Source organism: Chroicocephalus ridibundus, chromosome 2 (assembly GCF_963924245.1).
Source record: "Chroicocephalus ridibundus chromosome 2, bChrRid1.1, whole genome shotgun sequence".
Classification (NCBI taxonomy): Eukaryota; Metazoa; Chordata; class Aves; order Charadriiformes; family Laridae; genus Chroicocephalus; species Chroicocephalus ridibundus.
In genome coordinates, this window is record NC_086285.1 from 153239114 (window position 1) to 153256032 (window position 16919).

Here is a 16919-nt window from a genome sequence, read left to right on the forward strand (position 1 = left end):
TTTTGGTGCTGAGCTCCATGCTAGTTGCCATTGTTATTATTGTTATACCATTGTACACTGGTAATGTAATGCTAATAAGTCAGCTCAGGCTACTACTGTCATAGAGCTCACGCAAGGCCATCTGCTGGCTGGTCTATCCAATATGTTTGCTACTGGTGATGTCTCAGACATGCTGATGCCATTTAGAAGAAATGGTTTGCCCAGCTGGGCCAAGGCCACTGGTGAAACACATATTTTAATCCAGTGACATTTTGGTCCAGATCTCTACAGTATCTCACAAATGTGCCATCTGGGAAAGACCTGTCTTTTAAAGAGAGGCATGTTCCAAGTTCAATAGATGGTTTCCTGCACCAGGGGCAGAACATAGGAGGGGACACTTGCGACCTATTGAGGAGTTAGTATGGCCTGTTCAGAGAGACCAGACCCTCACTGTGAAACCAAAAATTAATTTGCTCTTAGCCAACATCAATCGTTATTGAGATATACAGTACAAATAAAATTTATTGTCCTCAAAGAAGAGGGCCAGTTGGCATAACGTAAAGCTATAAAGCCACTCCACATCTACTAACACTCAAGGGACTGTATGCCACATTGCAAGATTAAAAGAACAACAAGAAATAATCCAAATGAAGATTTACATACAAACTGTCCCTCCTTCTGGGACAAATCATATTAGTCAGATCCCAAAGTTAGAAGTTATTTCCATAGAGGCCACCCTCGACTAACTGAATAGCCTTTTAACACCACATATGAAAACTGTATAAAATGTAATAAGCTGATCAAGACATTAACTTTTTACAGACATTGCCAAGTTTACCAAACCAGCCTTTTTTTTTCTTTTTTCTTTTTTTTTTTTAAAGTCTCTGTTTTCTGTTTTCTGCTGCACTCCTCATTGATGTGTACACTGTCCATTGCACTTAGTCCCTGCATCAATGAAAACTGCCATTACAGATTGTCTTGATCAAGAAAAAAAAATAAATTAGAATAAGTAGGTGTACCTCTTCCCTCTTTTGGGCAATATATGCATTTGTTAGTTGTATGGAACTGTTATTAAGACTGGGGGATCCACGTGAGGCAGCAGTTTGACACCTCACTGTGGCACACATCCTCTGGAGTGTGAGCAGCAGCGTCTGAGCCCATGGGACTGGAGAGAAGTGTTCGAATATTGCAGTTGGTTTCAAACCTTGTAAAATAATTAAAGTTCCACCACGTTTCCCTTTCAGTCTCAGTATTACATTTCCAAAGTGGAAACACCCACACAACTGTCAGTAGCACTAATGCTTCTTAGTCACTTTTGACAATCCCTCTCAGGGAGATTAGACATCTTACAGTACACTATCTACGTTTCACGCTCTAGACCCCATATTGTTCTGGCTTTTCTTTATACCAAGCCCAAGATCTTCTTTAACTCTGTTTTTCTTTGTTCGCTGTCAAACTTTTCATTTGCTTTGTTCTTTGCCTTTATTTTCTGCCAGAGGTGTCTCAGGGAGAGGTGATTGCCCTTTGTTGCACTCTTCAACTAAAGTCCCCTGAATGAGGAGATTCTCCTGCTTTCTTCTAAGCAGAGCGCATCATTTCCAGGACACATCAGCCTTCCCTAGACCTGTACTGCATTACATCTTACTCACTTGATTCACTCTCTCCCACCTCCATACACTCAGAAGTATTTCGGGCAGAGAGTGTCTTTATGTTCAGTGTAAACCATATATACCATTAGTACCAACTCCTGCCTTTGAAAAGAGCGAAAACACAAATATAAACAACACAGCACTGATTTCTTTTATCTTCCTCATGTGCATCCTCCTCCTTGCATTGGTGAAGTGGTTATATGATACTGTTTATCTCTGTTCTGCCACAGATAACAGAGTGCCCTAGTTCCCTCAGTGCTTTCCACATAGCATCCCCCCTCTAGCTTCCACTGACCATCTGTCCTCTAATACCCGCTCCTACTTCACATGGAAAGGATTATTTTCAACAGCAATTTAGCATATTCTATCTCTGTCTCTTTTCAGAGAACTGACGGCTGAATCATCCTTTACACTGGGGATAAAAATAATTATGGAAGGGCTAGGAAGCTCCATGAGTTTCAACTTGCAGAGTTTCTGTTGGGTTTGCCCATCAAGGGGCGGGGGAGGGAGGACAGGGTGTGGTTTTACCTTTAAGCTAAAAATACAAAAGGCAAACAGTGGTTCCAATAAGTGTAAACTACACATTGTACCCAGTGTTATTATTCTGTATTGGTTTACAACCTGCCTTTCATGAGGATATGATAGTGATGACTTCACTTCACCCATCACTAATACCGTGGGAATTGGTAACCATTTTACTGATGGCAAAGATAATTTGGGTCCAGGCAGAAAAGAGAAATGACTTTTCCAGCCAAAAAGAATGGGGTTCCTAATACTTCAGGACAAGATTAAAGCCTGGAAATGGAATCAAATCTTTGTGGTCAGGGAGAATCTGGACACAGCCATGACTGAAAGGCAAAGAAGCAGACAGCGTGGCCCAGCAGGTGCCAACCAGCCTGCTGGCTTAGGCTGGGCTGCAGACTTGGCAAGAACATCAAGGGCTCAGGAGTAGGAGGAAGACGAAAGTCCAAACCTGGGGTGGGGGCTGTCGGAAGGTGTCTGAGAATCTCTCTAAGGGTGGGAGAGGAGGCTGAGGTGGAGAGACCGTCTTGGGGTGGAGACTGCCACTGTGGGAGATATGTCCATTTAGGCAATGTCGTATTCTGTAGTTTCCAAGAATTAGGGAGGGTATTTTGAACTTGGACAATTAGTCTTTGGGAGTGTGTGTTTCACTGATGTTAATTCCACTGCTTGGTTTTTACAGATAGAGAAGAAATATTTACCTCAACTTGTTTTTAACAGCATTAATGTGAAAGTCTTTGAGGACTAGAACAGCTTAGTACTCTAGGAAACAGAAAATATCAGATAGGATTGAATTTATCAAAAATTAAAAAAACCAACAACCTGACTATTATAACTTTAAGAACTTTGTTATATTGCATAATTTGTTAGAAATTACCAATATCAACTTTCAGTCCCATACTTCCCCTCTATCGATTTTTTTTGAAACATATTATTTTATGGATCTAAAAAAGCAGCAGGGAAAAAAAAAGAACTATTATGCTGCTTTACATGTTGCTTGTAGGAAGATCTTCCTTCTGTAAGGAACCTTATAATTAAACTGAACAAATAGTCCCATTGTGACAGACCTAAACAATTTTTTTCAATATTAATTTCTGTCTCTTCAATTAGTCCAGACTGTCATCAAGATGATCTTTCCTACCTGGTCCTCTGACTATGTCATCTCCCTTTTTATAGTCTCTGAGTCACTTAACTCAATCTCTTATTAGTTTCATCTCGTGTTCATTTTTTCTTGTGATTGTTTTTAAGGATATAAGCCACGCAGCCTCTGCTTATGCTCTGAACTAATTTTCACACTTACTCATTACAAGCTTCCCTGCTCCACTGATGGTTCCAGCTTTTATCTCAAAATCCCCTTCTCTTCTCACAAATGCTTCCATCATTTCTTCCACTCAACACCTAGGCTGAAAGAGCTCTTACAGTATAACTTTGCCAGCTTTCCTCCTTTTTCTTGTCCAAATTGCTTCAAAATTCTGATTTCTACATAATCACATACAAACGGCAATATTTTCACAATTAAAAAAGAGTAAGTCTTATGTCACTAGGGCATATAAAACAGTGACCATATGATTACATGTATCATGAATTCGTGACCTTTGCTACCTCTTTCCTATCTCATAGTGCAGCCATATTAGATATTCAAGTCCAGTGTACACATTGTAATATCTTCAAAGCAAATATGAATGATTGATTTTTCCAGTATGCTTTTAGATTGGTACAGGACAAACAAGAGTAATAGTGCATTGTGTGCAGATATTTTATGTAAACTGATCATTTTAAATCTAACAATAATTTGTTGTCAATGATGCTGACAGCAAAATCAGTAGATAAATCAAAACCCTGTCCTACTGTGTTCTCATGTTTTGGAAAATATGTTTTTTAAATTAACAAATGCAAGTTAAAAAAAAAAATGAAATGATTGGAAAAAGTTATGTTTATAATCATCTGCCTATTCAGATGTATTAAGTAGGTCAAGTGTCCCCTTTTTACATAGGTTTTGAAAGCCACATGCTGTTAGAGGACAAAACACATGAGTAAGATGCAACCCCCTGAGTCCTTTACAACACTATGTGAAAATATAAGCCATCTGCAAAAAGAAAATAAAAAAAGTCAGAAAGTAAATAAGAAATCAATTCAACAATTTTTTTTTATGGAAAAGAGGCTTCAGAGAGACTTAAGAGGCTGATATACTAACAAAAATGGAAAAAAAAAAAGAAAAGAAAAGAAAAAAGAAAGCAAACGTGGTAATGTGGTAGGCTCCAAAGTTTCTTGGGGGTAGAAAGGCAAATGGTACAACAATTCTGAGATGTTGTGTGCACAACCAAATAGCTGGGATGTCCATACAAAGAGGACTGCAATAAATTAATAGTTGGTCTTTGTAGAATTTTTAAGTATACATTCTATAACAGGATTCTTTAGCGATCTGAAAAAAAATACATCTTTTTCATTAAAAAGATAACTAGCATTTTTTTTTTTACTAAAAATATAACTTTTTTACTGGAAGTTATGGGTAAATTCCAGGTTCCATGGAATTCAGTGTTTATAAGTTTAAACAATATTTGTTCTAATTGTTATCAAATTGTACAGTAGTCTATTAATATTGGGAATTGTGTTGTATTTCTGTTTTTTTGAATGTTGTACATTTTGGTGCTCACAGTGTGTTGTTTGAAGCAGAAGATGTAATTCAAGTGCTGATTCGAACATATCTACTACCTTTATATTCAAAACTGTGAAGAATTTTTTGCACATACTGTGCCAGTATTTTCGCAAATTGTTGAAAGATAAAATGTATGTAGCATACGTCAGCCAATGGTTGTGGTTTGGGCAAAATGTTTTGTAAAAGTGTTCTTTTTTCCAAATAAAATGTGTTTCAGATTTTAGTTATGGAAAAATAATAGATACGATAAATGGCACCTATTTTTAGCTGTGCTTGCATTTGTTCTAGAACTTTTTTCATAAAAAGATATGTAGTTCTGATCCCTTTGTTCTTCTCTGCTGTTTTAAATGGATACTATAAGAATTTTAGCTAGTTTTTTATGTTACTTGTAGAGCAGCCTTTTTTGACGAGCTTCTTAAGCAGCTTGTCTAAAAGAGATGTAATGGAAAAAATAACTTCATCTTTGGAAAAACAGAGAAATAGCTTAAATCATCATAGTCATCACTATAAAGATTATCAGAACACCAAACATATGACCGAGCCTTCCCTAAATAAAATAAAATAAAATACATTTAAAAGAAAAATAGTATTTAAATAGAAGTTAAATATAGGAGGAAGAAAAATGTAAACACTACCAATACTCTGATACCAGGAAAAATAATTATTTAAGAAGTTCCCTTTGCATTAAGCTTTCTTTTACATACGCAGTTGAAAAATGTAGTAAATACTTTATTATTTTCATTGAACAGCATAAATCAAAAAGAATTAATCTCAAATCTTGGACTGAGGTGTGAACTGACCAGTCTAAGCTAATGTTTTAATGTGTTAATCAGAATAGCAAGGCTCAGCTGCAGATCCCACCAAAGAAAGGATTTCCCATAAAAGAACCAGACATAATAAAAGAAAATTACTTTAAATTACCCTGATCTTCCCTCTGACTCATTCTGGGATGCTTTCTAACAAGCCAGGACAAATCTGAAAGAAAACCCAAATAAATATTTGTTGTCAGATTTAATATCTAGTAAATATTATTTCTAAAGAAACCAAGTTATTTAAGTAGCCTAGATTCCAATGTAATTCTCTGAAGAAGACATGTTTAAGGCAAGTGAATGTAAAGGTAATCGTGTAAAATAAAATTAAGCAAGAACAAATTAATAAGAAGAATTACAGGGTCACATTCAGAACTGGACCGTCGAAATACCTTAGTGATTGCTAAGAATGGTAATCCCATTGACTAAGAAAGGAATTAATCTGCTGAAATTAATAATTTCTCTTAAAAGGTAATATCTTCCTTGCTGATGAACATTAAAACTTGAAAGTACCAGTTGCCCTTTAGACTTGCAGACAAGTGTTTTTAAATAAGTTATTATTAACAGCGAGTAGCACTAAAATATCTCACTGAATTTATGTTAACCATACCCAGAGAATCAAAATTACAGTTTCTTAAAAAATGTTAAGATGCCAGACGTTGAGGCCATATGAATATGAAAATGAATATGAATATGAAAATCTAACCCTGTGGATATGAGCTAGTGCTAGGATGTAAATATCCTGCTTTTATACTGAAATAAAGCATGGTACTAAAGAGAAAATACCCAGTTCTTGGTTTTGTTTAGTTTTTTAGATATATTTTACAATGAGACTTTCAGGCAATCGCTTTCGTTTTATTGCCGAGGTAAAATACAAAAATTAGATGTCTGAGGAAAACAGCAATGTTATTTTTTGACGCAAGCATGTCAAATTTGGAAAAACATCCCGAAACACCTAGCGTTTTCCCTTAAATATTTCAACAGCAAATACCTCTCGATGTTAGCATTAACAAAATTAGCTTAACAGCTGAGACTAGCATATTACCCAGTCATTAGATTCTTTTTGTACCCGAGACAGTGAGAGAGACATGGGAATGCATCTTGGGAAAAAAATTGGATTCGGGAATGAGAAACAGAGTATGGCTAAAAGGCTCTGTTAAAATCTCTACTTACAATTCTCAGCCTTTCACAGAGCCTTCAAGGGAAACCTATTATACGCACAGTTTAATTGGCTAAGGAGAGTGTTAGGCTATTGGGCCAGTACAGACTTACTATAATAAACAGTGTGCTTAAAGAGGTCAGCTCGCCCAGCGATGTCTTGAGAGGAGATACTGACTCTGCATTTTTAAGAAGCCATTTATTTGTAGGGAAGCTGATTAAGCCAGCCAGGCATTGTGTGTCCTCTGCCTCTGGGAAGGATGGCAATAGATTTTTAATAAATGCATAATATTTACTGAGCTGTATGAATATTCAGAAGCTAAGGTGTTTAAATTCTGATTATCTTTTGTAACTGCTTACCAGCCCCACAGTTTTAAGGTTTGTCAGCGTTTCTGATTCGCTGGGTTGGTAGAGCACAACACTAAATCTAAAGAAATCCCACCTACTATTACTAGTTTATAGTGATTTTTTTTGAACTATCAGTTATTGGTACATGATCATCTGCACGCAGAATTCACTTATATATACGTTTATATAATGATTGGTATGTTTATTAATGATTAGTCTACAACCCAGCAGAAAACTTCTTTGAAACGCACCAGTTTTCCCTGAAATATGGAGAGGGGGCTGTAGTATACACTGGGATGGCAGGAGCGGGACTGTAGAAGACTTCCCACCTGCTATAATGTGTGGTCCTCTCAAGGGCAAAGAAATGCAGTTGTGCCATTCTCCTGTGTTCCTGCTGGACCTCATTTCTGCCTCGACATCTCGGTCCCTTTAAAGCCTCTGTTTTGTCTGTATTCCTAAAATTAATTTTTTGGCCATGAGAAGAAAGGCTGCAATTCATTTCCAGATGATGTCCAGGAGGTCCGGCGGGTCCGGAGAAAGCAAGCAAAGCTGGAGCTCGGGCTGGGCTCCTGAGAACAAAGTTGCCATTGGGTGAAACCCATTGCCCTTCCACGAGGATGGGAAAATGTCTCTGCAGGATCCACCGCAGCCGTGCGACCAAGCACACGGACGGGGAAAGGAGGGCACCCAATCACCACTGAGGTGGCTGCCTGTGTTTCATGCGAGGGTTGACTCAGGAGTGCCGTAGCACAGACCCCCCGGTGCCAGCCTGCCCGATGGGCATGGGGAGGTGGCCCTGCTGCTGGGGCTGTGGACAGCTTGGGGCTTCTGAGCACCGCACGGCAGCATTCATTTAAGCACAAGGGGAGCATAACTGATGAAAATGTGGCAATTAGGCTCTTTAGGCACTGCAGGATTAAGGAGCAACTGGCAAGGAAATTGGAGGTTCTGCCTTTTGGAGGTAGGCACAGCAGTGAGGGATCGAAATGATTTTGTGGTTCTAGCCCTTGGGGCCTGTCTAAAGTTGCTGTTCTATTAATTATGCAGTTTTTTACAGGTATACAGAAGATGAGAGAGTTTGGCATTTTCTTGCCTGCCCTGCCAGCATTTATTCTTTGACAAGACCAGCCTTGTGTAAACAGTCTGAGCCCAATGGTATTTGCTTAACATTTTAATTGGGAAATATTTTAAAGGGAGGGAGCTCGAGGTGTCCTTTGTTTTCTGCCTGGTGGTTTCCCATGTTTCTCATGAAAGGGAACAGACTCAGCTCTTTTGTCTATTCTCTGTTTTCTTCTTGCACTAGCATATTAATAAGACATCAGAAGGCACTTAGCTATTTGTAACAATCCACCATACAGCCATCTTTGTGGTAAGGGCAGGCCTGCCGTCTCTTGCTCTAATCATGCCGTAACTGTGAAAGGCATTGCTAAAGCAGACTGTTATATTACCTACAAATCTGTCATTTTCTTAACAGCCGGGAATAATTGTGTACGTTTATCTTTCCATTTTCGGGAAAACGGTGAGAAACATGTATTCCATCACAACAAAACCAAGAGTAACTCCAGTTTTGTTTTGTTTTGTTTTGTTTTTAATACATGATTTTCATCTTGAAGTTGGCGTTTAAACATTTGCAAGGGACATCCTCAGGTGGAATTGTTATTTTTCTGGATTTTCGTTGTTGCTAAGGCAGACAGACGTGCTGCTTGTTGAGAGCAGCGTTTCGATCAGGGCGCTTGGCCCCTCTGGGAGCTGCTTGGCACGTTCAGAGCAGCGATCCCAACTTCCCACCGAGCCACGTGTAGCTCTGCTTTTGCTGGTGGGGCCATGGGAGAAGATCCCTTTTGGCACACCATAGAGTAGGGACTGTGGCTTGAATCACAGCTGTGCGAGCGTGGTCTCTCTGGCGCACAGCAAGCGGGTGGACACCACTAATTAGACAAGTCCACCACGACGCGGGGCTGCCAGCTGGCAGGCACAACACCTCCCCGCGTCAGCGTTACGTGCTGGAAGGTTAATTCCCCCAGCGCCGAGCAGGTGTTTTGTAGAAGGCTCAGTTGGGATTTCCTAAGAGCTCAGCAGATCTGCGCTTGCAGTGAGAGTTACAAACGCTGGGATCGTTGCTTGGGTCTGCAGGAAAGGAGCTGTTTTCACTTTCTCACGCTCAGCCTTCTTTGAAGGGTCTGCAAAAACCGCGGTCAGATTCTGCCTCATTCGACCTGGTATGCAAGAGCTGCAAAGACATGGCCTCTTGCTAATCGTACAATTACAAATGGGTCTTTTCTTTATCTTAAGCAGAACAATTATATCCCAGGGATATCTTTATTGCCTCTGATAAGAAAGATTATGTTTTCATGTACAGTGTGTTGCAAGTGTTTTACGATATGCAGGGTTTTGCAAAGCACTCAGAACTAAAACCTGTGGGGAAAAAAAATCCTCAGCAGATGTAAATCAATGTAGTTGCACCAAGATCAGCTGGGAATCTATCCCTCTATATCTTTATAACTCAATCTCTCGGTATCTTTATAGCTCACTGTACCTGCATAAAGGGCAAACACACTGAAATAAATATGTATCTTAGACTTCCAAAAGATAACTAGTAATTGTCATAAGAAATTCTCTGTAAGCTAAAAATTCAACTGAAGTTAAACTCGAATTTTAAAGCAAAAACTTCAGAATTATTACTGAAGATTTTTTTCTGATTACTGAAGATTTTTTTCTGCTATTATATTACTTCGCTTCAGGAACTTTTGTTTAACAACTTGGATCAGAACTGCCTGGAATGTTTTTCGGGTTCAGAAAGAGTTTGGAAGATATGTTTTTCTAAACTTCTTGCCTTTTGATTTGTGGGGGGAAATTTAGAACTAGCTTATTAAGAGTGGAGGTCACCAGAAGTGTGTTTTGCCCATCTAGCCGGTATGTTAAGGAGTCGAGGACTTGCTAGAAACCCATGATGTACCTTATATGAGAATTTGTTATGAAAGAATTCTACTAATTTGCATCCAAAGCTCTTTGTCCTAGTGAATTTTACAGTTCCAAATCCTGATCCTCCAGTGCCTTGCATTTTGAATCACACGTTAAATTTTAGCTAAGCATATGCAAAAATATTGCACAGGTTACTCATGTTAGTGTAAACAGAGGACTATATTTTACATCCTCGTGTATTTGACTCTTACAAATGCTAATGAATGGATGTGAAGATGTGAAGCAACAAAGAATCAGAACTCTTACTTCTGATATTCAGCTTTCTCCAGCATGACTGTAACACTGAGTTTTGAAATCTCTCATACAGCCAGGCAGAGGAAAACCAACTTCATAACTCAGCAACAGAAACTACATGAAGGCCCTTTCGAAAGTCAAAGGGTTTTAACTTAGCATGTGTTTAAATGTTATGTTTAAAGCTAAATACATTCTTGAAGGCATCACTAAATCCATAGTCAGGAAATAATGAGACTCAATTATTAAAATGGAAACCTCTCTTTCTATTTTAAATAATTTTGTCTCATCGTTTCTTAAGTATGGTTTTAATGACGCACTTGAAAAGCAGTTAACTTTTGAGAGGTGTCTACTGGAAAAGCATATGGAAACTCCCAAATGTTTTTTTCTCACATGTTTAAATAGCAATTGTCTTTCCATTTAATACCAAAAATCTTTCATTCTGCTGCACACGGAATACCTGAAATTTATGGATGTTCTTCTTGGATGTTCTGCTTTTCTATTTTATCATCATGCTAGTTTGGCATTACCTTCTTATAGATATGCTTTTTTTACTAAACTCAGCATTGAGCTCCTACAGATCTTCCCTTATTTTCTGATTAAAAAGCATAGGTCGTATTAAACTGACTCTTGCACATCACTTTCTGGGAAAGGTAGTTTGAGCAAAGCATGAGTTTATCCTCAGAGTGGAAAGATCCTCCCCACAGAGCACTCAATTGTGGTATCCCAGGTGCTTTGACATGTAAATGGAACACCACAGGCATTAAATAATTGGGTCAGATATCTTCAAGATCTTTATTCTACTGTCAAACACAATTTAGATCAGATAATTTCCAAAGTTAAAAGAACTTGCTCCTGCTCCCATTAAAATGAAGAGCAAAATTCCCCATTGGTAGCACTCTGGGCAGACCGAAACATAAAGACGTTATTTCATATTCCATTATTTGGTCTTCTCTCACACTTTTTTGAATGGATAAAATGTTATTCCCATCATATTTTTAAATTCCCTGATTGATTCTTGGATTTGCTACTGCCTGATTCCTTTGATCTCCTTCTTTCCTACGGTGGGACATTTTGTTGCAGATCCTGCAAACTCTTAACACAAGCAATTGATCTTCTTAATCCTATGGCATATTGGTGGAAATTAGCGAGGTCTTTGGAGAAATCAAAGGCAAGATCACAGTGTCCTCCATGCTCATAAAGATCACTGCCCTGCAAACACATGATAATGACTTTGTGCATAGAGCAATTTCATAGAGTTCAGAGCTTTGATGCTACAATTTATTTCATGTACTTGGAGCCACTTTGAATATATTGGGTTTCCTCACAACTCCGTGAATAATAAGGATTGGGGCATAAGATGACTTCTTAAGGAGTAATAAATCAGTGGCATTAAGTATGAGAAGTTTGTTCTTTGCAAAGCTCCTTTGAAGTGTAAATGTTTGGGCATCATTTTGTTACTAGCCTGTTTTGTTCTCTCAGGCTCAGCTGGTGTGATAACATTGAGTTTTAGTAGAATGACTAAAAGTGGAGAAAAGCTCAGCAGATATTTCAAGAAATGATTTTCATGCCATTATGAATATTGATGACCCCATTGTTTTTTAATTTTTCCAGCTTTTTTTAAACAAACATGCCAAAGCTAGAAAATTCAAAGAACTTCTGAAATAAATACATTAACCTAAGCAATCATAAGTTGTACTGTAACAATATGTCAGTAACATCACTTTTCAAGAGCTAGGAGGAAATATTCAATGTCTCTCAGAATAATCAGCAGTCACTTTCTATTTAACATTCATATTAGGGATTCACAGAAAGACCTATTTTGGTAAAAAAAAAATAATCAGATTCAGCAGAAAACCTTTGCATGTGAAAAATTTAACACTGTCTGTAGCCTGGGTTATGCCATTCCCTCGCTACTATTTTATGAATACTTCTTTGGTATAATTTTGAATATTAAAATAAATTTGAACAGGCTGAATTAAATATGTGATAGTAATATCAGGTAATTTAATATAATTTCAGAAGAATTCTATTAGAAAAGCTACAAGAATACTTCCTTATCCAAAATATAATGATGAACTACTTTTATTTTAAAACTGCAATTTTAACTGTTTTTTTACTTTGATCATTAATTTGACTTCTTCAGAAGAATTGCTTGGATAGAAAAAAGTAGGGAGAAGATTGTGCCAAAATTATATCAGATCAAGTTCTCCTCATACTTAACCCCGTTGAAGAATCAGCTCTAAATTTTGCACTAATGTAACTGAGCATGAAATGTTCCCCGACATTATTTTCCCCTGAAATTCAAACACATTTTAGCTTTTAATTTTTACAACATTTATGGCACTGCTGAATACTTGTGCAGACAGGATTTTATATTCTGTTGAGGAAAAGTGTCAATTTTGCATAAACTAAATTATGCATGTTAAGTTTTGGAACCATTTATTTTTTCTTTGAATGATACAATGCTCACATTAAATATAGATTGACCCTGGGAGGAAGCAGCATGAGCCAGTGATTTTTCTGTGTTGTGGGAACTAGAAGACCTGGGTCTGTTTCCAATTCTGCCACTTAATCGTTATATCACCTTGAACAAAGTCCCTCTAACAAAGTCAAATTTAAGTGCTGCAAGTTATACATCCAGCTTCGTATTCAAGCACCTCAATATGCAGATATTTATGAATGAGGGAGTTAAACTATGCAGACAGTCAGGCTATTTCTTTTGGTATCTTAATACGAATTTTGTTACACAATGTCAGGCTGTCAAATTTCAAAAACTTGTCCAGAACTTTTCTATGCCATCTGCAAAGGGAATAATAGAAGGTCTTACCTAGTGGGAAGGGGTCACTGTAAAACAAGGGACATACTTTCTTGAAGGGTATTCACGATATGTTTTCAAATCTTCGGAGAGCATCCGTGACATATAGAAAAAATTCACTGTGACTATTACTACGTATGAGCATTTTAATGGTCCTCTCTTTGTGAAGCATTCCGTAGCAGGATGAAGCAGTTCCTAGTAAACTAGAAACTGGGAAATTATCAGAAGAGAAGATCCCACATGAAACTTTGCTTTGGAAAATGGCTCAGAAGTAAGACAGAGGATACAAAAGAAGGATGGGAAAGTTGAACAGTTGTGGTTAGGGGCTGGAGAAAAGCAAATGTCGGGAGCAGCATCAGGACAGAAGGTGGACTCAGGAAAAGATCTGTGTTTGTTTAGTCACAAAAAGCATGTAACCCCTTAGCGAAAAAAAAAAATCCACACAAGTTCTTGTTTTCCCTTTTCCGTTACAACAAAGTAATGGGCGCAACCACTCTATTAGCCAGACGTTGCAAGGAAGCAATTTCTGGACTAAATAGAGAAATCCAAATCCCTCATGAGAGAGGAAAAAGGAGTCTGAGGGAAAGTCCCCTGACAGCCAGGGCAACCTGGTGTTCTCCTGCCTCTAACCAGAGCTGTGCTGCGCGTCACGGAGAGGATGCAGCCCTGAAGCGTTGCAGTACAGAGGAACATGGATCTATGGATTTCGGGCAACCGTTGGTTGTTGGAATATGGTTCTAATTTGAAAAATCTCTTTCATTCGACTAGGCTGCACCAGGATAACAAAGCCATGAGGTTATGCTACTATATCAGGATGAGAACAGATTGAACCTGTTAAACATATGATTGGTCCTTCTGCGAACAGAAAGTGTTGTTCTCCCAACCCCCAGTTTGATTTCTACACTCGCTATGCCCTGTTCTGCCCTAAACACATGTCAGCCCATGCTTGAGTGCTCATTTCAACACCGGTGCTGTGCGAGCAGCTGTGCTCACATCTGTTGACAATGAAGGGATATGAGTTGTCGAGGTGCTATTACTCCTTAGCTTTTGGTCTGCCTGTAATGAGGACCACAGCCAGGAGGAATACTCTTCTCGATCACTTTGTTTGGGAATTAAACTCTGCAGCACTTATGTTACTGCTCTGCTATGCCATTTGTTTGTGCCTCTGTGACTGCTTGCTTCCACTCTCGCGAGGACGTAGCCCTGAACTTACAATGCTATGCTGAATCCATCACGCTCTTCTACCATCTCAAAAACCCAGATACTGACAAGAGGAGGACTCTTCTTTCCATGATACCATGGCATCTGGCGTGTACCCAGCTTTCTTCTCTTTTTTGCTTACTTCATATTACACATTCTATGTGGTTTTGTCTCCCTCCTCTGCTATCGGTGCCCTGATGGCCAGAAAAGTAGTCCAGATCAGCAGATGATACAAGTCCAGAAAAACTACTGTTTGCAAACAGCAGAAGAGAAATTCAGTGGTTCAGGGCCTGGAGTTTTTAAGTCATAGAGCTGTTGGTGGAAACTATGGATTTCATACTTTATATAGTATCTGCTCACCTCCAGTCTCATTCTTCTGCTGCCAGGGAGCCTTAATCCTACGTGTGGGAAGGTGTCCCCCCATCTGAATCAAACTCTAAATTCATGAGTCATGTCAAATTCTGGCAAAACAGTAAAGGAATTTGAAGCTTAGCCATCTTGATACCAAACCATTGACTGGTCAGCATACCTAAATTTATGTATCTTCCACGAAGTAAGATGAAGATTGGTTTTACACACCACCTCCTTCAGTTGAACTGAATTTCCAATCTCTTAAACCATCTTCAGAATGGATTTCAAGGAGATGATGTAAACAAAACCTGTTAACAGTTCAAGATTTCACTTTCATGCATAAAGATTTGCAACACATTTAATACAACTCTATGCAACTTCACAATGGGCATCTGTTTGAATGTACAACTCACCATCATGTATAACAATTTCAATTTCTTAAAAAACATTCAAATATTAGGCAAGGCAAAATGCGAATTGTCAGAACTACCTTTCTGTCTAGGATCTGAAGTGTGCCTTGCACACTAATGTGCCTTCTTCTCCCTGCCATCTCCCCCACCACTCACACAAACACACACCTGTTTCCCACCCTGGATATCATTGAAGAATATAAGACCAGGAGTAGTAACTCATACTCTCCTTGTAGCAGAGATAAACTGAATAATTTACAGGTTGTTTATTGCACTGCTTTATTCATAAGTGGGTGTGGTGCGACTTACAAAGGAGGTGCTCAACCAATGCTAAGTCAAGGTGAATCACAGATCTGATTTTGAAAGTGATGGGGTTGTGGTCATTTTTGTCTCCTGACGCAATTCATTTCCTGGTTTGGGACACGCAATGCTGTGAGGATCAGGAAGCTGAACTGGGTAATATGTTTGTCAAGGAGCGAGACCTGTTTTCTAAGCAAGTTGGCCATCTACATTTTGCACTGAGAACAGTACCTATTTGTGGGTATTAGATAAATAATTATTTTTACATATATTTATCTCTCCCTCATCAGAAACTTACCTCTTGTGCATATTTTCTGAATCTAAGCCACAACCTGATAACAACCATATATTTACTGTACTTTTATTGTGGTTCCATAGTGTGCTTGACTTCTTTCTTCCAGCAATGGGATGCTCATCTATGACTGTGTTCTCATAGACAGTAAAATTAATTAATGAAATATTACTATCTGGTAGGCACGTTGTTTTATCATTGGCTTTTAAAGAAACATGCTACACCATTTCAAGGTGGTGGGGCCTGGGACAACCTCTGTGGACTTCGTTAGCACAGCACCTAGTGTAATGGGGTCTGGCTTTCCCAGGTGGTATCATAACACAAATGAAGAAGGGATGATAGTAAAATGGCACCACTGAAAAGTTCTGACTGCCAGTGATCAGAGCTGAAATTAACTCCAAAGCTCACTGGCAAAGAAAAGCCTGGAGTTACAATGTATAATAAGTGAATAAGAGAGAATCAAGCTCTTAATTTGTAATGCATGAACAATGAAAATTTGATTAAATGAAAGCTCCTGCTACTAAGTTTCGGCTTTAAAATGATTGCTCCAGAGGGTTAGGGTAGACAGGGTAGCTCATAATTAGTATACTAGAAAAATAATGCAAATAAATAAACAACTTTCTCAAAGGCAAAAATCCCAGCGTTACATAACTGATGCTTAGGAATGACTGCTGGCTGGAAAGGTCTTTGCAAAGTTTCATATTCATTATCCTTGAGGCAAAGAGAATTAAAATAAAGCAGAAAAGAGAGCCTCAAGAAGACTTCAGTGCAGACAGCACAGACTCAATTTCCATCTAAAGTAATGGTGTGAGCAATCTCACACCATTACTCCCAACTCCAATAAGTTCATTGTGTCCGCATTACTGCCTACAAGCTGCACACACAAAAGGAGAAACTAAGGTTTCTCTCCCTGCCCCATCTCATTTGGATAATGGAGTTCAGTATGATGGGAGTTTTCATGTCATGGATGAGCAGCCTAAGTGATAGGGAAATGAAAAGTTGTCAGCAGCCAAAGGCATATGTTGGACTGACACAGCATTACCACACTAAGCCAGAGACACTTGAGGAAAGTAAAATCCTACTTCTAGGACATATAGGTCCTGTAGGCATAGGCTGACAGGAAAATAAAATATTTCTTTTGTGCATTTGCTGCTATAAGTCATCTACGGAGGCTAGAGGAACACCTATTTAAGGAAGATTTAAAGGCAAAAGAA